Genomic DNA, 22,988 nt, shown 5'->3' on the forward strand with positions numbered 1-22,988 from the left:
AGGTGAAAACGACACCTTTCAACCCAAAATTGACAGCTTTCTTTTTCACAGAGGTTCTTTAAAAATAAGTTTTAGAATGTCATGGATTCCTGAAAATTCAGTATACCTGAGAGGGCCAAAAGGTCTTTGTAGTTTTCTTTGCTGCGTAAAAGGATGGAAAAAAAATACTTGCAATTTATGGCAATTGTTTTTCCCACCAAGAAAGAAAACTGTTTCAAGTTCTTATTGATTTCTTCCCTGTGAACTCAAGACAGTGCTTTTGCCAAACCACGAATATTGTGGTAGGAATTTTCTGCAGTCTTTCCAGTGCTTGTAATTCTCAAGCCTGTCAGGTCGTCAGCGTGAACATTTAAATGATTTCTCTACTATGTCTTGTTTTGTGTTTGTGTGAGAGCCTGATAGTTTTCTTCCCCCTCATAACTGGGAATTTTTTGAACAGACACATAGCCTCCAAAGAAGAAGAAAACATCAATCCTTCTAATGCTTCATGGAAGTCCACTCTGTACCGTTTTAGATCTTTGGAGAGTAATCTGAAATGAATTATCTTACATAGCAACTAGTTGTTGTTGATTTTTTAATTAAAAAATACATCTTCTCTACTACTAAAACAATTTTTTAAGTCTGCTTCTTTGTGAATGGACGTATTTACAGACTAAAATGCGTAAGGTGAACTCTTTGGGTTTAAAGCTATGTGACAGTGCCCATTGGAATCAGGGTGATCAGACGAATTTTGTACATGTGTGCGCACACGCATGTGTGTGTGTGCACGTGCGTGTGTGTAGCTATTGCTGACTTGCTGTCGTAGGTTCTCACTGGTTAACTAATTGAAATTAGACATGGGGTAGGAGACATTAGTCAAAAAATTGTTTTCCCAGACTTCTAATTATACGTGAAATTAGTTCCTTCTAGAAAATCCAAAAAATACAAATAAAAAGCATGAGAAACAAAAGACTTCACTTGCAATTCTACTGACCAGAGATATCCAGTACATTTCAATTAATACTATATCATTTTAGTCTAGCAGCATGTATGTATGTGTGGTGTGCATGTGTGTGTGTATGCATTGCACACATGTACACTTTTTAAAAATTTCAAGAAAATTGGGATCAGCTCATCTTTAAGTGCTACATTTGCAGCCCTTACAAAATGTTTCTGGCTTACAGTGCTGTACTGTTTAGACCACAGGTGGGAAACTTAAATGCTTATCTTTTGGCAAATGAGAGAATGGAGGCCTCATCTGAAGTAGGCAGCGGCTTTGCTGGGCAAGCAGGCCATCCTAGCCCTGTGTTCTCAGGACTTGTGATTTTTCAAGAGAAATGAGAAATCTGTCAATCAAGAGCTAATTTGAACTTGTCTGTGGACCTCCTGATTATAACCTCGGGTTTACACTGATTCAGCCCACTTGTAATGTTTTACCTCTAATCAGAGTGACTTGTAGTTGTAATATTTGAACTTACTTTTACTTAAAAATCTTTATTATAGAATTAATAATTCAAATTTTTGGAAATTTGAAAATATAGGCAAGCTAATGAACAAAAAAGAAGAAAAGACAGGGGCGCCTGGGTGGCTCAGTCGTTAAGTGTCTGCCTTCGGCTCAGGTCATGATCCCAGGGTCCTGGGATCGAGCCCCGCATTGGGCTCCTCGCTCCGCGGGAAGCCTGCTTCTCCCTCTCACACTCCCCTTGCTTGTGTTCCCTCTCTTGCTGTCTCTCTCTGTCAAATAAATAAATAAAAATCTTTAAAAAAAAAAAAAGAAAAGACAAATCCTTTATAACCCTCCTCTTAGAGTTAACTAATACTTAATAATCTCGTAGGTAGCTTCACAAAAATTTCTTTCTGTATATACATTTTTACAAAAGTTGGATGGTTCTGTCTTATCAGCTTTTTTCCACCTAAAGGTAATGTACCATGGCCATATTTCCATTTCATTACATTGTATTCTCTACTGGCTTACTTTTAATTGCTCTGTAATGAGAAACCACAAACGTGGTTGATAAAAAGCTAATTATGAACTATCAATGAGTAGATGTTTGTACCTTCAGTAGGAATTAAATACACCTTTTATCATCATATTTCTGAAGTTTTCGCAATAATTCAAATGTGGTAAAGTCAAAGCTGGTAATCTGGCATGATTTCTGACCTTGGGCAGATCAACGGACTTTGGGAGATGATAGAATTCTACAGTTGCAGGGGAATTTAGAGCTCATTTATTACAAACTTTTTCTTTGATGAAATCAACTTTATTGATCTAATTTACGTATCATAAAATGCAGCCATCTTAAATAAATGGTCAGTTCCAACCTCCTTTGAAAATCTGCTCTTAGCTATCCCGGTAACAATCATCTTAGAAATGAACTGGTGTTGAAATTTGTCCTACGGCTTTCAGAACTAAAATTGCCAGTGTTTTTTGTTATAATCAGATGTTACTTAGGCTAACTTTTATCCAAATGGAGACTCATCTGATAACATCTTCCATTTATTTGAGAGCCCACTGTGTGTGCTGCACATTGAACATGTCCACAACCGTTGTGCACTGTGGAAGATCTCAACATCCATATTTCACAGGGCAGTGAAGTCAGGTGCAGAGAAACCATTTATCAGAGCTACACAGCTCTCTGGGGCTACACTGCGATTTGCTCAGGGTCCTCTATTAGCATTTTCACTCCTCTCATTGATTTTATTAACTCAGTAAAGCATGCCCACATAGGTTACTGTGCACCTGCTACAAATATGTATGAGTTGACAGTTTCACCTGTGGATAGAGAGTGACTTGAATAGTATTTCTGGAACAAACCATTGCATTTCTACAGATGGTATGGTAGGTCCCCAGATGGTAGGCCCTCTTCCTTTCAGTTTTGCTGGGCACTGTGAAATGGTTGAGTTTGTTTGTTACACATGGTTGAGTTTGTTTGTTATATATGGTTGAGTTTGATTGTTACACGTCTATATCCCTGAGATGACCTATAAGATTAAGTATTATTTCTGCCCTCACCCACCCCTTACAGTGTTTCCAAGTTGAAATACAAGCATAACATACTGAAAAGAAACCTTTTATTTCTTTTTAATTTTTGTATATTGGCTTATATTTACTCACAAGATAGCCCTTTAGGTCCAAGTTGCTACTTTGAGCTCTAGAATAAATGGTTGGAAGCATTCATCTGCACTCAGTTCATGAAAGGTATCATGAAAGCAAAACTGGTGTGTGATGGGGTGTGTTCAATGTTTTAGACAATATAGATCTGAAGTAGGTCCCTCACTGGGGCGCCTGTGTGGCTCAGTGGGTAAGCGTCTGCCTTTGGCTCAGGTCATGATCCTGGGGCCCTGGGATCGAGCCCCTCATCGGCCTCCTTGCTCAGTGGGAAGCCTGCTTCTCCCTCTGCTTCTGCCACTCCCCATTGAAGCTACAGTGGTTCACAATATGCAGGAAATATGACACATTCCTAAATATGCCCACTTCCGAGAAGACTTCCATTCTCAAATTGGCCCAAATCCCCAACCAGCCTGTTCAACACACATTTGTTAATGCCCCTTGTCCCCAGAGCATTCAGGTGTTCTCCAGGCACCCTCTCCTGTGGTCTGGACAGCATACTGTTGGAAACCAAAAGCATTTTGGATGGATTGAAAAAGTAGCATTTAAGTACCGACTGATAGAAGGCTAGGATGTTACTTCACATGTTATATTTGCATTCTCTAGTTAATAGAATGATAGGTAAGTTTCTTCATTCTTTGTGATTTTCTACAATGAATGGATATTACTTACAATTAGATGTTTAGCATAGAATGTTTCTTCATCATTACTCCACTCCTTAGTGTCCCTACAGCTGTAACGGATTCACCAGTAAGAACCCGTAACAGAAAAGTAACGATAGTCACACACATACCTCCCCCACACATCACACATACATGTATAGGATTGATGTTTAAGTACCCCAATTCCATCGACTTTGTCAGGTAACTTTTAACACCAGGAGATCGCCTCATGTGTTCTAGTTTCTAAGTATGTCCTTCCACAAAAAAAGCAGACCTAAAGAGTTTTAATGGTAGAAAGACATACGTAACTTTTTTGTTTAAAAAAAAAAAAGGAAGAGATTTAATTTCAAATTATTCTTAACAGCTCCAAAACAGCTTTCTGGAGTGAGCTCTCATCAAATGTTAAAAATATTTGTGTTTTCTCTTTACGTTTTAGTCTGTGTACCTGCTCGAAAAATTCTAAGTTCTGAGGGCAAAACTTGTCAGACTTCCACACCAATACACAACAGGGCATAATAAAGAAATAATGTAAATGTTCACAGTGATGACCTGACAGTCATTAGGAATTTGAGGATTGGAAGGTCTCCAGAAAATTTTTTATGCAACCATTAACAGTTTGGCAAAAGCGTGGTCTTGTTTTCACAAGGAGGAAATCAATAAGAACAACCTGAAAACAGTTTTCTTTCAGCATTTTTCTCTGACTGCCCCCAGTGTGGGGTGTGAGGGGTATATCAAAAACCGAAGTTTCCCGTATCTATTTTTATGTGGGCCTTGGTATTCTTATCTTTATAATGAGGGTATGGGACCAAAGTATCTACAGATTTTGTTTATTTTTCTCTTACTTTGGGCTGAAGTAGAGCAGATTGTTTCCAGAACTTGCTGTGATCATAATTTTTCAAGAAGCACCTTAGGCTGACTCTGCAGACAAATGTATTTCTGAAAGTTGAATCATTCCTATTTTTAAAACTGCGCATTCTAGAAAACAAACAACAGGGAGAAGATCCTGCCACCCATCCGTGTCTTACAGGCAGAGTGAGGCAAGCTATTACCAAGTACAGATGCTGTTGAGATATTTCCCCCAAGACCCGCTGGGCCATCCATTTGTTGTTCAAAAGGCATGTTCTTCATCATTTCTTAGAAGCAATAATATGGCCGATACGTGAGGTGAATTTCAGGTTTCCTTCGGCGTCTTTACAAATGTAATGGAAAGATTGTTGTTGCATTAGGTTATCTTGGCAATTCAAAAGCTGTAACTCTTTAAGACTCCAAAAGGCATTTACAAAATCAGTAGCTGTTAGATAGTGATGTGCTCCGGAATTTATTTTGAAATATTAATATAAGACTGATTTATGTGAAGTGTCATTAAATGATAAAAAGCCTGTCATTTTTCTCACGATTTATGTCTGGGGTTCTTAAGTTCGTCGCTAAAATGTTTAAATATTTTTTTTAAAGCCCCCACCCCCACAATACGTACGGCTCAAAAATTCTCGAAGAAAGTATTAGTCTGTCTTACTGGGGATCTCTTAATTATAAATACAAGAAAATCCTGTAGTCCTCTCCATGGTTCCCTTGCGAGCTCCGTGTGGGTAAAAAGATAATATGAAAAGAGAATGAAACGTGAAGCTTGAGGAGGTGAACTGAGTATTTCAAACCATTTGCTCAAATCCAGATGCCCCGTACAATCTGATGTCTCATCCCAGTTTCCTTTCTTCTGCATCGAAGCTCCTTTAACCACCAGGGTTTCCTCGAGGAGGATTGGTTCTCTTCCTTCCCTGCAGTTCTAGCATTTTTTAGAAGGATCTCGTCCCTCTTACCTGTTGCCCAAGTTTTTAACCCACTCTCCGGCATGATGCCCATCCAAACCATACGAAAGCTGTCAGTTTTGAAAAAAATGGATGTATGAACGTTTTAGGAAATCTTAGGGAAAGTGGTCCTAAAAACTCTTGTGATTTGAAGACAGTCCAACAACACGTGGCCCTTAGTCTGGCGTCTGTTGCCTGAGAAGAGCTTTATGATGTTAAAATGAGGGCTTCCTTTTGGGGTCCGAGGAGTCTGAGGCTGGTGGGATTCTTCAGCAGTACAAGTCAAGAGGACTAGTTAAGTCCCAGTTAAGAGGCTAAGAGCTTCTTCAAGATACATGAATAGCGTTATTAATAAATGAGCACAGCTGGCCAGATAGAGTTAGGAACCCTCCATAGAAATCCTGTTGGTCCTTTCCTCAGTTGGTCCAAGAGGAGGGATTATCTTTGAGGTTTGCAAGCTCTCGCTCTCTGTTGATAGGCTTTCTACATTCCACCAAGGGTTCCCTCCAGAGGATGCTCTACGTTAGGAGCTGCGGGATTCTGAGTGACTGAATTCCTTTTGCATCAGGAGTTTGTCCTAATGCTTTTCTCAGCATATTATGTAAACCGTTCTCAACTACTCAATATTTAGCGTATTCTTTTCTTTGTCCCTTATCTCCAGGTCCTTAAGTATTAAAACCTTCTGTCTTTTGATTCTCTCCTACCATAATGCTGTGAACTGGAAAGAATATCTAAACGCAGATTCCGGCTTGGGTGTGACCTTGGGCTAATCCTTTGCTTTTTCTTGGTCTTAGATTTCTGATTTAGCAGGTTGAGCAGTGAATCTTCCATCTCTAAATGTCTGGTTTTAATTTAACTCCTGGCCAGAGTGTGGCTTGGTCTCATGAAGGTGATGCCCATCTCTCCAATTTCTCTTGGTCACCACCAGCCTGGAAGATGGGAATAACAGGATAATCATGTTAATAATAATTGTACTTTCATTTGCGTGGCACTTTACACTGTGCAAAGTTTTCAGAAATAACTATCTAATCCTTACACGGCTGTAAATTTGGTCTATAGCTGGTGCATGACCTGAATTTTGTATTAATTTCAGTGTCAGATCATCTGTCCTGCCATCCCCTTGAGGATACTTCCCATTTTTGATTTGGAAAATAATGCTACCACATCAGTGGATGGGGCAGCTGTTTGCTTCTTTCTTTTTGGACCTGAGCAGGCCGAGGCACAAGACCTGCTTTGACTTATTCATACTGACATGTGGGTAGAAGATAAGGAATCAAGTCCAGAGCACACATTACATGGCTCCTGGTTTGCTGTTCTCAAAGGAATATCCATTACTCCTAGCTTGATTTATAAAACTGCTTTATCAGCATAATTAAGCTATGGACTCTCAAGTGACGTTCTTTATTCCCTAGCTGACAAAGTTAGCAGTGGAGATTTACTCAGATTTGCAAAATAGAAGACATTAAGGCTGTTACAAATGCTCTTCCTTTACTTCTACTAGCCTGCTTATAAAAGAAAAAAGAGAAATAATCTCTGTTCTTTTAACATCAGTTACAATCGACTGATTTTCCCCATTTGGAAAATGGAAATGTAATTTTCAAATCAAAATTTATGGCACTTTAATGGAATATTCTTTTATAATATTTTTTCTTGTTCAAATAACTTGATTTAAAGCTTCTAATCGAAGAACATAAATAAATAGATACTTCCGATCTGCATCTTCCGAAGCTGATTTCAGAAGGAAACTCAAAAAGATTCTCTCTCAGACTGGTTTACAATTTAAAAGAGCTGCCAAATTGTAGTTTAGTTGATCTAAATAAGAGGAGCATTAAGGTTACACCTGCAGCTCTGAGAAAAGTGCTGGATGTGTACAATTTTATGTAGCTGGGTCTGCAGAAGACGATTTTTGCACACGAAGTAAAGGCATCTAAAAACGTGTCTGCTCGTATTCAGACACTTCCAATATTTCTTTTTTAAGCGCACAAGTCTGATTACCTCTGTACGTCTCTTGGGAGCTGCAATTCTGCTGGAAAGAGATTCAGAACAGTCAGAACACTCACATAAAATAGATAGTGAGTTTTTAAAGTCTGTACTTTATGTATGGTAGTAATAAAATGACCTAAAAATATTCTGAAAGCCTGTCTTATGACATAGTGGATGAATCATTAGCTTATTTATGAATTGGTGAAATTCTGTGAGAATGTTTCAGAATTTGCCACTCCACTGTCTTGATCCCTTGCATAACTCCAGGGAAGGCCTCATGCCCCCTCATAAATTGGGGCTTACGTAACTGGGACATACATTATATGTGAGTGCATGTATGTGCAAGCATGCGCATGTGTTGCGCACATATGTTTATTTATGTACGTATTCTTCATCGTGTCCATTTTGATGGGAAGGCGATTAGTTTTATATTTTGCTTTCTCGTTCTCTAAAGAGGCTGTCCGTCTTAGAGCAGTGCTTCTCAAACTGGTGAAGGGCAGTTATTTTGTTTGTTAGTTTTTTCTAAATAAACAGTACATCACAGACTTGTAAGTGATCGAGCTGACCCTGACAGGTTTGCGCTCCCACTGCACGTAACTCACCTGCTCAGGTTCTGCAGCGCTCAACCTGGTCTGTGCTCTGTTCCGTGAGATGCGCCCATGGATCGCACATTTGGACGTCGCGGCAATGTCAGGTTGCTCCAAAAGTTGCTTAACGTACCCAGCTTCCATATCTGTGAAGAACCAGAATTTGCGTAGCACTGTTCTAGAGTACTTAAGTTTTGAAAGTATCAATGTCAAATAGAGTGACCTTGGGTGTGTGTTGGGGGGGGGGGGCACTAACTAACGGACGCCAAACAAGAACACCTAAAAAATTGTATTTATGGGATCGTATAGTTTGCCGCCTGAGTCCAATTCAAGCAGAGGAGGGATATATCTTCTTTCCCATTTCATAGACCTTCTTAGCAATTATTTTGGAGGCTGAAGTAATAAAATCACCCTGTTGTAGGAAAGGTTTTACGTGTTCAGGAGCAGGGCTCCTGCTGCCTAGTTTAATGCCTCCGCCACCCATATCATTAAATACATTGTGTAGAATGTGATATTTTTCAAATACAAGTTTGTTTTTATCCAGAAGAGAAAATGCGGTATGTGTGCTCTTTACGTTACGTGATGAATTCCATGGGGAACTGATTGATTATAGTGTGACTATACTGTCGTCGTTTTCTGAGTTCAGGTTGGGCAGTAATGTGATGTAGCTGCAGAGTTTGTTGACTTTGAGACGGGTGAGACATGGATTTGAATTCTACCTCTGCTACCAGTTCTCTGTGGTTGAAGACAAAGGCAGTCACAATTTTGAAACACAACTTCCTGATTGATTAAGTAGTTATGATGATACTTTCCTTGGAGAGTGTTGTGAGGCTTTGAGATAATGTATGTAAAATGACAAGATGTCTGACATAGTAAATGCTCGAGGAATTATAATTGCTATTAATGATGATAATTATGATGATTCACAGTTTATTATTCTCAGTGTTATTTTCATATTCCGTGTCCCTTCTTATCCGAAATCTCTTGGGATTCCTGGGGTGCCTGGGTGGCTCAGTTGGTGGAGCACGTGACTCTTGATCTTGGGGTTGTGAGTCCGAGCCCCACACTGGGTGTAGAGATTACCAAAAAAAAAATTAATTGAAAAAACAAAATCTCAGGGCACCTGGCTGGCTCAGTGGGTGGAACATGTGAGTCTTGATCTGGGGGTTGTGAGTTCGAGCCCCACATTGGGTATAGAGATGACTTTTAAAAAATCTTTAAAACAAAACCCAAAAAACAACAAAATCTCTTGGGTTCTTGAGTTCAGATAGCGAGGGACCCCCAGGGTTAGGTTTTCAAGCCTGACACTCAAGGAGCCACTTAATTTTTCTAAAGCTGTTTACCTCATAACCAAGGTACCGAGGTTCACCTGATCACAGTATATCCCAACTTCAGCAAGTAAAAACTTACTTTAATTTGGAGTGCAAATTAGAATGACACATTTTCTAGTGTTTTCTTTATCTTCCTCCCACTTCTAAAATAATGCACCTTTTATAATAGAAAACAATATACACCATAACCTTCAACCAGAAATGCAAATGACCCCTAATAACATATATGTGTGTGACTCTTTAGCTCTCTTCCTACCTATGTCTTGAAGACCTTCAAAGTTTAAACTACAGAAGCAAATACATGTCGTAAAACCGCACGGGTAGATAAACATGCCCAATAATTCATAAGGAAGGAGAAAGCCTGTAAAATAGTGTGACACACTAGGAAAGATGCCTGACGTGTAGTAAATGCATGACAAATGGTGGTGGCACTGTTATGGTGGAGAGGGGGGCAAGGGAGTGGCTACAGGGGTAAGGAGGGATGACACCATAAAACGTTTTATATGACATGTTGAGGATTTCGATGCTTAGATTTTTTATTTGGATGATGTATCAATCCGGGTCTAGCCAGAAAATAGAAACCACGCTTGTTATTTCAAGCAGAGGGTATTTCATGTGGTTAACTGGTTACCCAGTGATGGAACAGCGAAGAAGACCGCAAGGAGCCTCTGCTCTACCAGGGCTGGAGGGCAGTGGCAAGAGGGGGTATCACCAGAGCCCCAGAAGCCAAGGCTCTTTGGGGCTGGAGCCTGAACCAGTGGCCAGTTAGGAGCCCTGAGAGAGGGGCTGACGAGAGGGAACTCGAGCCTGGAAGGAGACACAGCCACTGCCAGAGCTTTTGCTGAAGGCAGAGAAGGGGAGAAATGACCCAACCTCGCCTCTCCTCCTGCCCTCTGGTCTTCTGCCAGGACCTCACAGTTGGCCAGACTTCTCGGGAAGCCCGTTGGTAAGGGAGCAGGAAAATGCCATTCTTTGTCTTAAAGAGCAGAGCAGGGAAAGGTCAGAGACTGGATTTGAGAACCAACACACGAATGACTCCAGTACAGGAGACCTGTGGCTAGGGACGCAGCCTCCCATCTCTGCCACTCTGCGGGGCTGAGAAAGACCAAAGCCTTAAAAGCTTTCGGAGGGGGGCGCCTGGGTGGCTCAGTTGGTTGAGCGACTGCCTTCGGCTCAGGTCATGGTCCTGGAGTCCCGGGATCGAGTCCCGCATCGGGCTCCCTGCTCGGCAGGGAGTCTGCTGCTCCCTCGGACCCTCCTCCTTCTCATGCTCTCTGTCTCTCATTCTCTCTCGCAAATAAATAAAAAATTAAAAAAAAAAAAAGCTTTCGGAGGACTTGGTGATTCTGAAGGAACTTTAGGCACCAGAAGGGTACACTGGCTTCAAAGGAAATGGACCTAAAAACAATGAAAGAGGAGATGGCAAGAAAAAGAAGTAGCCACACCGAAGTCCAAACACTGAGAATAAGCTTCCATGCATTTGATTATAGTACTTGAATTGTTGATGGTTGTTTATGCTGCAGTCTCTCAAAGCAAACTCAAATGTCTTTAAAGCCGGAACTGTCTTCCTCATCTTTGTCACCCGTGCCTGGCGCACAAGAGCCTCTGAATCAATAAACGTTCACTGAATGAAACAGTAGAGCAAGGGAGAGTGATTTTGGTGGGGAAGAAAACAAATACCGTAACTCGAGAAGACAGAAAGAGATGGTGTTTTTGCTAAAGCACGTTATGAAACTGGCAGGATGAAACTCTCTGCAGAGAAAGAGTTTTTCCCAGAAAGGAGAAGATAAAGCCTCAGAGTAATAAAAATATAGAATATCAATTAAGTTATCAATTTTATTGGCAATTTGATATCTTAGCAAAACCAGGTGAACTGCTCTTCTGGAATTCATTTTGTCCTTGTAGGACAAAAGGGAATAACCAATTGATAATCATGGTGGTAAAACCCTTGGAAGAAAGTGTCAATGTGGATCTAGAATTTAAATAACCAGGAAAGGAACCGGGGAATACAATTTGATGTTCTGGTAGTCTCATTTATTCATGGGTTCCTTGACTGAATAAACACTTAAGAGAGTGCCAAGCATTGTGAATCCTAAAGCTGAGAATAACAGGGTAAGAATATTGAGGAAAACAAGGCTATTTGAAGGTCTAGAAATTTTTTTATAATCTCATTATTGGAACATTAAGACATGTATGTACATGCCAGAAGTTTTGGAAGATGAAGTTTAAGTGTAAAAAGAAAATTAAAAAACACCTCAAATCTCAGCACTCAGAAATAACCACCATTGACATTTTAGAGAATTGCTCCTAGTCCTTTTTTCTGTGCATTTTTTATATGGTTGTTTGAGCTAATATTATGTTTGTAATGTTGTTTCTTTGTTTACCAAATATCATAAGTTTTCTCTCTTTGCAATTCTTCAGGGATGTTATTTTTACCAAGTTGCGCTTTCTTAAAAATTCCCATTTTTCGGGAATTAGTTTGTGATAAAGGAAACTCACATTCCTGTCGAATTTATGAAAATAAATCTTGAAAATGTTGGAGACTTACTACCAGCCGGCTTCTAAGAAGAAAGCCTAGTCAAGTGTTGTGATGCCTTTGGTCCAACAAGCTACTTATGTCTTAGACATGTTAAAGAATAAAGTCAAAATGTGGTCCAGAATAGGCAGACACTAAGCAGAAGGCTGATGAGTAAAGTTTATCCACTGATAAATCTAGTTTATAAATGTAAATGAACACTTTTCTACTGCAAATACTTTAACGGGTAACATTTCTTGTACCAAATATTTATGGTCTCAAGGTGACAAGGCAACTGTCCTCGGAAATTTTCAGTATTGCAGGAAAATCTTTGCCCTCTTAGCAGATAAGTTGAGACAGGAACTCAATTTTATGATGAGTTTCTGTAAGTTTTAATTTTTATAATAACTGATATGTAAAAAAATCACTTACCTTTAACTTTCCAATCTGGATAGAGAATGAAGAGTACAACACTTTAATCTTCTGAAACCATTTGTGGCTACAATTACCACGTTCTGCTCAAGGTTCTTTCTACACTGTCAATTAAGGCTTGTAGCCTCTTGCTTCAGATGCATTTTCTGACCAAGATGCAATTAAAGAGTGCAGAGCTAATAATTTTTTCCACAGTTGTTTCCAATTTTTTTCACTGCTGTAAGTCAGTCTGTGAGGAACATCTCTGTACATATTCGATTCACAGCAGTGTAATCACAGAGTCCAAGGGTACTCGGGTTTTTAGGTTTGTTGGTATGTTTTGCCTGAAGATCTCTCAAAGGTTGTCTGATTTACGTTCTTAATACATGAAAGCACCCACCTGCCTGTGTCTTTGCCAGTGTGGAGTGTGATTTTTACTTTGGTTATTGTAATAGAGAACATAAAACCATCTTATTGTTATTATTTGCATATCTTTGATTACTAGTGATCATGAACATTTTCTTTTAAATGTTTACTGAGCAATTTTCCTCTTGTGAATAATGTAAAAGCAAAAGCCATTTAGGCAAACAAAACTCTTCCAAACTTTTCTGTTGTAATGCAAGCTTTTTTTCATTCTGCTGAGGGACTCTTGGTGATGAGAGACTCCTGATTTACATCAGTACAGTTTTTGAATTATGCCTCAGCTTTCTCTTCTTCAAGCTAAACCAGCCTTATCCCTTCATCCATCCTCAGTGGACCTGTTATCCACCCATTATGTTAGATTTTCTTATTCTCTATGCCAACTCCAGTTTCTTCGCATTTTTAAATAGATGCAGAGCCCTGAACTCCAGTGGTTCTCTAAAGAAAGGGCTGTGGGCACCTGGGTGGCTCAGTTGGTTAAGCGACTGCCTTCGGCTCAGGTCATGATCCTGGAGTCCCTGGATCGAGTCCCGCATCGAGTCCCGCATCGAGTCCCGCATCGGGCTCCCTGCTCAGCGAAGAGTCTGCTTCTCCCTCTGACCCTCTCCCCCTCATGCTCTCTCTCTCTCAAATAAATAAATGAAATCTTTAAAAAAAAAAAAAAAAAGGCTAATCGGTTATGGGTAGAGGAGGGAGGCAGCTTCCTGCCTCTTGAGTAAGGGAAGCTTATTCATACCATAGGTCTGGACAGTTTACTTTTATAGTCCTCTGTAAGGCATTCTTTTCCCCATAAATATAGAATACTTAGAATATCCCAGGTCCTGCTTTGAGTAATAGGATACAAAGAAACAGAAGGCCTGATCCCTGTCCTTCTCCCAAGCTGGTGTGAACCGGGGCATGCAGTGGATCTTACGATGGGATAGAAGTCCTTGCCTATGAGGGAGGGGCGCCTGGCTGGCTCAGTGGGAAGAGCATGTGACTCTTGATCTTGGGGTTGTAGTTTGAGGCCCCTGTTGGGTGTTGGGAGATTAATTTAAAAAAAAAAAAAAAAAAAAAGGCCTGTGAGACTGAAGGGCATGGCACCAACTCTACTTGTGGCTGATGGGGGACTGCTGAAGTTATTCTAAGTCCTTTCTGTCTTTGGAACTCAAATGACAACCATGTTGTCATCTCTTGTTGCTGATGTAATAGTTTAATAATGTCAACATACATCCATTTTGTTTTTTTAAGGCGAATTTAAATGTTTCAAGTTGGAATGATGAAGGTTTAGATTCAACCTTGCTCTCTCTCTCTCACACACACACACACACACGCACAGCTTACATTGCAGAGTATCTTTTTACTTGTGCAGGGATTCAAAAACAGCATATATCAGCTTCACAAATTACCTTGCTATCTTCTTTAGGGAATAACATTGACATTCACGAAATAAAATTGACATTAATAAATGCTATAAGACTATACTAACTTACATAATATCAAGGTCAAATGTATGGTATCTTATACAGGTAGACAGCAATATTGATTAGAATCACTGGGGAAGGCTATTTGGAGAGTAGAACAAAACCATTGTTCTAAGGAAGGAATTTTATAAGACTTAAGTGAATTAAAATGTAGACTAGGTTATTTTCAGATAGTGTAGCAGCATAAACAAAGGTATAATTGAGAGAAAGACTGGCTTGTTTGAGGTTCAGTGGGGACATGGTTCTATGAGAATTTACTCCAGTTTTTGAAGAAAAGCCTGATTTAATGCTATTGAATTAAAGGCATCTTAGGTGCCTTAAGTTACAGAATGAGAAATTGAAATTCATTTGATTGGCAATGGGAAGACATTGCTGAATCTTTTGGAAAGAGAGATGATGAAGTCTGTGTTGTGCTTTGAAGAATAAGAATTTGATGGGATGGATTAAGGATGTTTAGAGAGGGGAGAGAGCAGTTATTTTGTTTTGCTTTGTGGCACTTATGATGAGGGACTTAAGATAGCAGTGGGGGAAGTTTTCTCCTCAAGGTAGAATTGCCTGACAGTAGTGACAGATTGGAAGGTTTTAAAGAAAAGACTTATAAGATGCCTTCTAGGTTTTCAGCTTTGATGGCACAGAGAACGGCAATACCATGAAATTGCAAATTGATTTGAGCAATGGGAAGTAGGTCTGAATTGTGTTGATTTGTGTTTACAGATTTATTTATGTAGTTCCTCGTTTTACAAAAATTTATTTGGGGCAGCTCATATAAATGTATGGACTTCATGCCATAAGCATGTATTCCTCGTTAATCTTCTCAAAAGCCCTGTATGTTCCTGCCTCCATTGTGCAGATGAGGCTCAGAGAAAATAGGTAATTTGCTCACATAGCATGGCTGGGATTTATTATTATTTTTTAAAGATTTTATTTATTTATTTGACAGAGAGAGAGACACAGCGAGAGAGGGAACACAAGCAGGGGGAGTGGGAGAGGGAGAAGCAGGCCTCCCGCCGAGCAGGGAGCCCGATGCAGGGCTTGATCCCAAGACCCTGGGATCATGACCTGAGCAGAAGGCAGATACTTAACGACTGAGCCACCCAGGTGCCCATGGCTGGGATTTAAATGTACTTTAAATGCCTAAACCATGGTTTAGCCCTTGAGCTAAACTTGGTTCCTGGGAAGTGACAGTGGCATTTTGAAGAGGAAATACCTTGAAGGCCTTTGGAAAGGGGAAGAAAAGAAGTGTTTGAGAATTATCACCGTGAGAAAAAACAAGATTGGTTTGTATTTTCATTGCACTTTATATATGAGCTGTTGGGGGCAGGGTGAGAGCCCTTCTTTTTACTGGCACGCTGGGAGACTGTGGCGTGAATAAGAAGAGTGGCTTTAGTGTCCCACAGACTTGAATTTGAATCCTTAGGCCTTTGGTTTCCTGGTCTGTAAGATGGGAGGGAATAACAATGTCGGAGATGGAGGTATGAGGTGAGAATGCGTGTGTTTATTGCTAATGTATTAAGCACCCCAAAAGTGAGAGCCGTTATTACTGTTGTTTTACTGCAAAGTCATAGCCAGAACCCATCAAGGTTTCTTCTTCATCCAAGATACAGTGGTATTCTCCTGACAGACAGTGGATGAAACCGAGAATTTGGAAGACATCACAGCAAAATGTGGAAAAGAAGATAGATAGAGCACTCCGTCTTTTTTTTTTTAAAGTAATATATGCATATGATTTAAAAAACTGAAATAGTACAAGAGGAGAGTATGAAAAGTAGGTGTCCCTCTCAGCCCTGATAACAATCCCCCAATTTCACTCTGAAGAGGCAGTTGATAGTATAGTTTCTTTGTTTCTGTCTGTAGGTATTTTATGCATATACAAGCAAACATACATGTAAATATGCTGGGTTTTTTAACACATTGATAGTTCTGTTCTCTGATCTTTTTTTTTTTCTTCCTTAAGTAAGCTCTAGGACCAATGTGGGGCTTGAACTCATGACCCCTGAGATCAAGAGTCAACCAGACACCCCGGGTGATGATCTTTTATAGAATTAAGCTCAAGCTTCTTTGTGTGGTAGAGTTACAGATTGTGGATGAATATTTGCTATCTGGAGAATTATGTTAGTATTTTTATGAGCCAAACACCCAGAAGTTTGTATGTAAGAAGTATGAAGTTTCAGGGCACCTGGCTGGCTCAGTGAGTCGAGCATGTGACTCTTGATCTGGAGGTGATAAGTTCGAGCCCCATGTTGGGCACAGAGTTTACTTTCAAAAAAGGTAAGAAGTTTAAAATTAGCAACTAGCGGCCTTTAAGTCAACCATTCAGAACTTTATAAATGCTACTTCCTTCTCAGGATTTTTGTAAACCAAACAAAAAAAAAAATAGTTACTCAAATGGAAAGATGAAGATTATCATGAAAAATAAGATGAACTCTTTCATATGTTGATACATTCAAGGGAGTGTCTGGGACCTGGCTTCTTAATTCAAGGTTTGGACTGGTCTTTCACAGGAATGTTCACATTCTCACTTCCTGACTTCTATAACACAACCCACTTTGGAACATTCAGGACTTTCTGTGTCAGGGTGGTTTAGAGGGAAGGATCAAAACTTGAGAAGATCCCAAGGTCTAAAAACTACTCTTCGTAGGGGGAAAATTAGGCTTAGTTTGCTTCTGGGAAAATTTGTTTTCCAGATTTAATATGAATGTCAAATACTGGCTACGGTTAAAGAAATCCATGGTCTCTTGTGCAAGTTGGGAGCAAGGTGGGAGCTCTTAAGCCCAAAGAGTAGTGTCGAAGTCCCGCTTGAAATGAGCTTTTGGGGGCACCTGGGTGGCTCAGTTGTTAAGCGCCTGCCTTCGGCTCAGGTCATGATCCCAGGTCCTGGGATCGAGCCCTGCATCAGGCTCCCTGCTCCGCCGGAAGCCTGCTTCTCCCTCTCCCACTCCCACTGCTGTGTTCCCTCTCTCGCTCACGCTCTCTCTCTCTCTCAAATAAATAAATAAAATCTTTAAAAAAAAAAAAAAAAATGAGCCTTTGTATTTGCCTCTGGCTCTCTCAGGGAAGGGACACCGCCACCACGGTAGGGGTGTTGAGGGTTCTTACCACAATAAACTAAAGTACAAAGAAGAAGGTGCGGGAATGTGAAAGAAAAGGAGGATTCTGGTTTATGTGGTAATTTTTGGCATTTGCCTGTTTAAGAGAGTTCCTCAGCTACTTTATTATTTCAGCCGAAACACCCCTTCTTTCCAGGGAAGAAAAACAGAAAAAGGCTTGGCTTCTGGTCCTTGTTTTTCTCCTAGCTGACTAGGGAACCCAGGACAAATTACTAAGAACTTTCTAGTCCGTAGCCTTACTCATTTGGAAAATGAAAATTTAGAATGAGAGATTTCTCCATCTAAGATGCTACAATATCTTTCTTATTTGACAGAAATTACGGGGGGGGGGGGGTTATCTCCCAAAGAAGTTCGCAGAGATAAAGCTGCCTCCAAAGAATTTAATTCTTGGTTGCCCAGTAACCATTAAATCCCTCAGTCAGGTAAGAACCACATTCTTGCCTTGAGATGAGATTTAGCCCTTTCTGAACTTACCCTCGGGCTGTGTTGCCTAAGTTTATCTGTAAGTTAGTTGCTTACAACTTGGAATAAAATGTGTTATAAGTGGTGTTTAGGTCCCCAAGTCACAGGATCTGATTTAACTCTCGAAGTGCCTGATGGGTTGCGTGGACTGAGCAGAACGCAGCTCCGGGTTTCTATGGAACAAAGTGCTTTTGGGGTAGAGACCATATTGCTGGGCTTGACTCCTCTCCTCCCGAAGCTTCTCTGGATAAAAAGAACTGAATGTTTACATCATAAGAGGGGTCTAATGACCTTCCTGGTCCCTCCACCACCCGTGCAGCCTGTTAGCTTCCCTGTCTTTGGTCCATATTTTCGTTTGTGCAGTTTTCTGTGATGGGTCTGCTTCCCTGCACCACTTCCCACTCTCTGCCCCCTGCCCAGAGTCACGGTCCTCCTGAGGGTACTACCCATCACCCTCGTGGTGACGAGGATTCTAGACACCCAGGGCCAGGAAATACCCGTATCTCCTACAGCAGAGGAGTCTGGGAGGCCATCAAAGGGCTTTGAGTATCAGATAGGTTTGACGGGGAATCCAGGCTTTGGGATGCAGCCTTAGGGAAGTTACTAGACACGGCTGAGCTTTATTTTACTTGTCTTTTACAAGGTCGGTCTTGCAGAACTCAGGGCGCTGTGAGGACTCAGTGGCATCAGGTACCTGCAGCCCCGGCCCTTGAGCGCTCAGTCAACACGAGCACTCCTGGTTTCCCCATAGCGTCTATGGGGAATAATTGGACACAAAAACGGCTGAAGTAAAAGTCATCTACATTTGAGGTTAAAAAGAAAAAAGCTGCTCAAAGTTTGTCCCCAAGTAGTTTTATCCCAGAGTCTGAGGAGAATAAAAGTGGGTCAGACTGAATGAAAGTGGAGATGAGGGGAGAGAGAAACAAAGAGGTAGAGGAAGGGGGAATGGTTCATGCCTGCTGGGAAGTCCGTGACCCTCACAAAGGAGAGGGCAAGCCCCGGACCCCTGCTACTGAACAGGGAAAGGGGGCCACTCGTTCCTGCGGCTTCAGGGCTCTCTGTGATGCATTTAGAGGAATTTGTGGAGTCTGCCTGATTTGGGGATGGAACCCTTACACTGGTCAAAGGAGAGAGGACATGCTTTGCAGCAAGCAGCTCCCAGGTGCAACAGAGTTTGGAGGTGATCAAGACTGTTCCCAGGAACACTGACAGTTTCGTTTCTTGATTCAGATGTATGTGGTTCCATCCCTACGGCATCCTTTCTTATTAAAAGCAACTCAGTCTATGTCAGGGGATAAGGCAGTCCATTATCAAATGAAAAGCTCCTGCCATTGATTAATTTTAATAACAGCTGCAGCTGCTGAATGATTGCTCTTTTTTTAAAAAACAATGATTTACATATTAGCATCTTTATCAGGATCTAATCACGAGTATTTAGTCTCCAGGAAAATGAACACGTAACACTGAAAAGGAAACATTCTGTCACATGCTTCGTTTTTATAAACGGCCTCTAAGCAAGCTTCCGGATGCGTGGGCAACAGGAGTCCTGTCACCTGGTCCCCTCCCCCACTCGAGTGTACAAAATGCACAAACGAGCGCGTTTTACTGTATTCCTAGATGCTTAAAGACCCTGAATTGGGTACTGTCTTGGGCTAATTACTCCCGCTTAGGGATTCAACAGCATTTCTTCTTCCACCTTGCAAACAGCAACAGTGGTAATGTTAAAAACTCAATGTATTTTTCCCTGGTAAGATGAAAATGGGAGTACCCACCGGCCCAAGGTAGTAAGGTTGCAGAACTTTTTTTTTTTTTTTTTGCAATAAGGTTAATTTGTTTTTCCCATTGCCATGGGAAGGTAATTTGCTTTTTCCCATTACCATGAAGGTAAGATTTCCACTGTTGTTCATGTTAGCCTCTTTCTTACTCATGAAGGGATTGAGGAGAACGGACGTTGAGGGGAGTGTGGTGGTTGGGGACCAGAAAAATGGATAGAGACAGGCAAAGGATGCAAATCATTTTCCAATCAGAACCTAAAACTTACACTGTCAGATGAACAAGAGATTTAGGAATCTTAATTTGGGTTTCAAAATTTCTGAATAGCTGAAAGTTACCAAAGCTTTTTTTTTTTTTTTTTTTTTTTAAAATAACATTTATCTTAAGAGCTATGAGTAAGGAAAGATGCTACTTTAAGGAGATTTTGCACTAATGAGATAAAATAGGAACGAGCTACTTATGAGTGTTCATACATAGGTAGACATTAACTTCCAGAGAAGCATATATTTAAAAATTCTAATCCTTGTCTTACATCTGGGCACAATCAGACTTGTTAACGTCCCATTCAAAACAAATGTCTGGTTAGAACTTCTGCAGATCTATTTATGTCTAGAAGACTGCCTTATTCCTATAAGCCCTCTCTTAAAACGTTGTTTTAAATTAAATTAACTGTCAGGCCGTTCCACATCACTGGCAATACCTGGTAGCAAGGGTGGGGAGCTCTGTGATCCAAGATCTCTTTACTGCTAATGTTTTTTTTTCCTCCCCTCTAAGGAGGCTTGCAGGGGATGGATGATGCTCTGTAATTGGTATTCTGCATTTTGTGGATTATAGTTCAGTTAACGTGTCCGTTAGAAATACATTTTGCCACAAGTAAGAAAACATCTGACCAACTGTATGTCAGCCACATTGGGGTCGATATTTTCGTATAACCAGACTTGTGGAGACAGTAGAGAGCTAAGGAAGAGTTCCAGGATGTGGCATCGGAGATGTGGGCCTCCCTCTGTTCTGCTGTACCATCTTCAGTGACAGATATTTGACCTCATGGTTCCATGATGACTGCTGTCTGTCCCCCTGGCAGGAAGAAGGAGAAAGGACCTTCCCCCTCTGAGGCTCTTCGTCGTTCAGTTTGGAAAAGGACACCCTTCCCTGCAGATATCTTAAGCATTGGTCAAAACTCTGTCCCCTTCGCTGCCCCTGGCTGGTTTGGGGAGAATTGAGACCCTCCAGCCTTTGTAGTAGAGAAAGGCCAGGGAGAAAGAATTTGAAACCGAGTGTTTAGTGAACCAACCTTAGAGAATCTGCACAATTAAATACACCCGACTCCTCGACTCCTCTTTCTCCCTCATAAGCATTCTCTTCAGATGGCCTTTTTTCTTTCTCCCTTCATTCCAATTCCATTATATCTTGGAAAAGTCTTGATATCTTTGTTAGGTGTGTTTCAAAAAAGAAGCCCCAGCTTCTGCTCTAAGGGGTAAGCAAGAGAATCAGCCCAAGTGATTCACCCACAGCAGTGGGAAATGGTCTTGTTCGAAGAAAAATCAGTAGAATTGATGTCATCAGCAGCTGAAACGTGGCACAAGTAGGCAAGTTCCTTCCAGAATCTCATTCAATTCAGACCACTTTTATTGCGCACCAGCATTTCTGGCCCCGGGTGCAGTAAACTAAACACAATCTCTTCTGAAGTCCCCAGGTTTCTTTTCTCATCTTGTCTTCTTCAAGTGTAGGAATGAACGGTAAAGCTGCTTCTAATTTGTCATATCATTCATTTTTATCTCTATTGGTATAGATTTTATTTTTACTGATACTGAGTATTTAAATTCACTTTTAGTCTTTGTGGGCTCACTTAGAAATTCTTAGTGAATTTAGGTGTTAGTGAATTGTTAGTGTTCTTTATGAAACTTAGTGTTTCATAAATAATGTGCCTTATATGGAAATTTTTCATTTCCATTAACCTTAAAAACGTTCACTGGAATACACTTTAAGTCATGTTGAAAACGACTTTTGTGTTTGGTATATAAAAATTGTACACGACCATCTGTTGGCACTGTATGTTTGTGTATGTATATAAGCATGCTCACATAACCAGAGTTTTCTGTGTGGGGCACTACTTGGCACATCGCACATAGCCAGGAAATGCGTACTGGTTTTGTGTGAGTGAATTGTTTCTTTTTGTTTTCCCACGTTTTTAGAAGCCTGCATCTTTAACCCATGAGCTTAGTACACGGTTAGGCCCATACTAGGTGCTTAGATAAATGTTAATTGATGACTTAAAGATGTTTAAGTATTGTTACTTGATGAAATGTAATCAGTAGACTAGGGTTTTTGTTCTGTCTTCCCATCCATTCTCATAGTAGAAAAGTCAATGTATTAAGGCAGTATTTTTGGTGGCAAAGCCATTTAGTTTGAATGCGTTAGTAAAAGGTGGAGTCCAAAGAATTAATAGCTGGGAAGTTTTTGGAAAACCCAGTTAGAGCTGTTTCCATAGAGTGATCTGAGTGAGAGCCAGATAACAGCTTGTTACTGGAGGAACTTGACAGTAAGAGTTTTGACAAGGACAGGAAAAAGATGGTGTAACTGAAGGGTAAATGTCCAGGTTTGGGGAAGAAAAAGGGCATGGTCTTGCTGAGGCTGGAATCTAAGATGAAATGCCTTCTGGGGCCAAACTGTGGCTGGGTGGGACCTGGGGCAACCTGAAAAGCTTCTGTTAGGGTAAATGAGCCTGGCTTCTCCTGTTGTCATGCAGGAAAGTGAGCCTTCACCATCTAGAGAAATGGGACCATGGGAATTCTCCAAACTGTTAACTCTTGGCAAGTCAGTCAGCACTTCGAAAAACCATTACCGTGAGCCAAAATCAACCAACCAAACAAAAACCAAAACCCCATCTGCTGACTAAAATCTGCCAGTTTGTGAGCTCTGGTCTCTGGTTACCAGAGAAATAATTGAAAGAGTTCAAGAGTTTTGGGAGAAAGATCACCTGTTGAAATCCTGGAAGATAAGGGTGGTAGTGGTGGGGGGGGGAACAAAACAAAAAAAAAACAAAACAGCAAAAGCTGAGAAGCTGAGATCCAGGTAGGAACTTGAGAATTTAGGGAAATCTTGTTGAGTCATTCTATTTTTTTTTAAGATTTTATTTATTTATTTGACAGAGAGTTAGCGAGAGCAGAAACAAGCAGGGGGTGTGGAAAAGGGAGAAGCAGGCTTCCTGCTGAGCAGAGAACCCGATGGGGGCTCGATCCCAGGACCCTGGGATCATGACCTGAGCCGAAGGCAGACGCTTAACCGACTGAGCCACCCAGGCACCCGACCTTGGTGCATTTTAAAGTAACTTGTGAACATCGGTGCACTTCTCTCATGAACACTTTGGCCATTTTTTTACTCTTA

The 22,988-nt window shown here is 40.8% G+C and overlaps 1 protein-coding gene across 1 annotated transcript in view; it reads left to right on the plus strand.

Annotated features, from left to right (window-relative positions):
- DMD (dystrophin) overlaps nucleotides 1-22,988 on the plus strand; it is a 1,845,074-nt gene that overhangs the window by 1,704,145 nt on the left and 117,941 nt on the right. The window lies entirely within an intron of this gene.

The sequence above is a fragment of the Leptonychotes weddellii genome, chromosome X (assembly GCF_054177405.1).
Source record: "Leptonychotes weddellii isolate Sample4059 chromosome X, ASM5417740v2, whole genome shotgun sequence".
Lineage (NCBI taxonomy): Eukaryota > Metazoa > Chordata > Mammalia > Carnivora > Phocidae > Leptonychotes > Leptonychotes weddellii.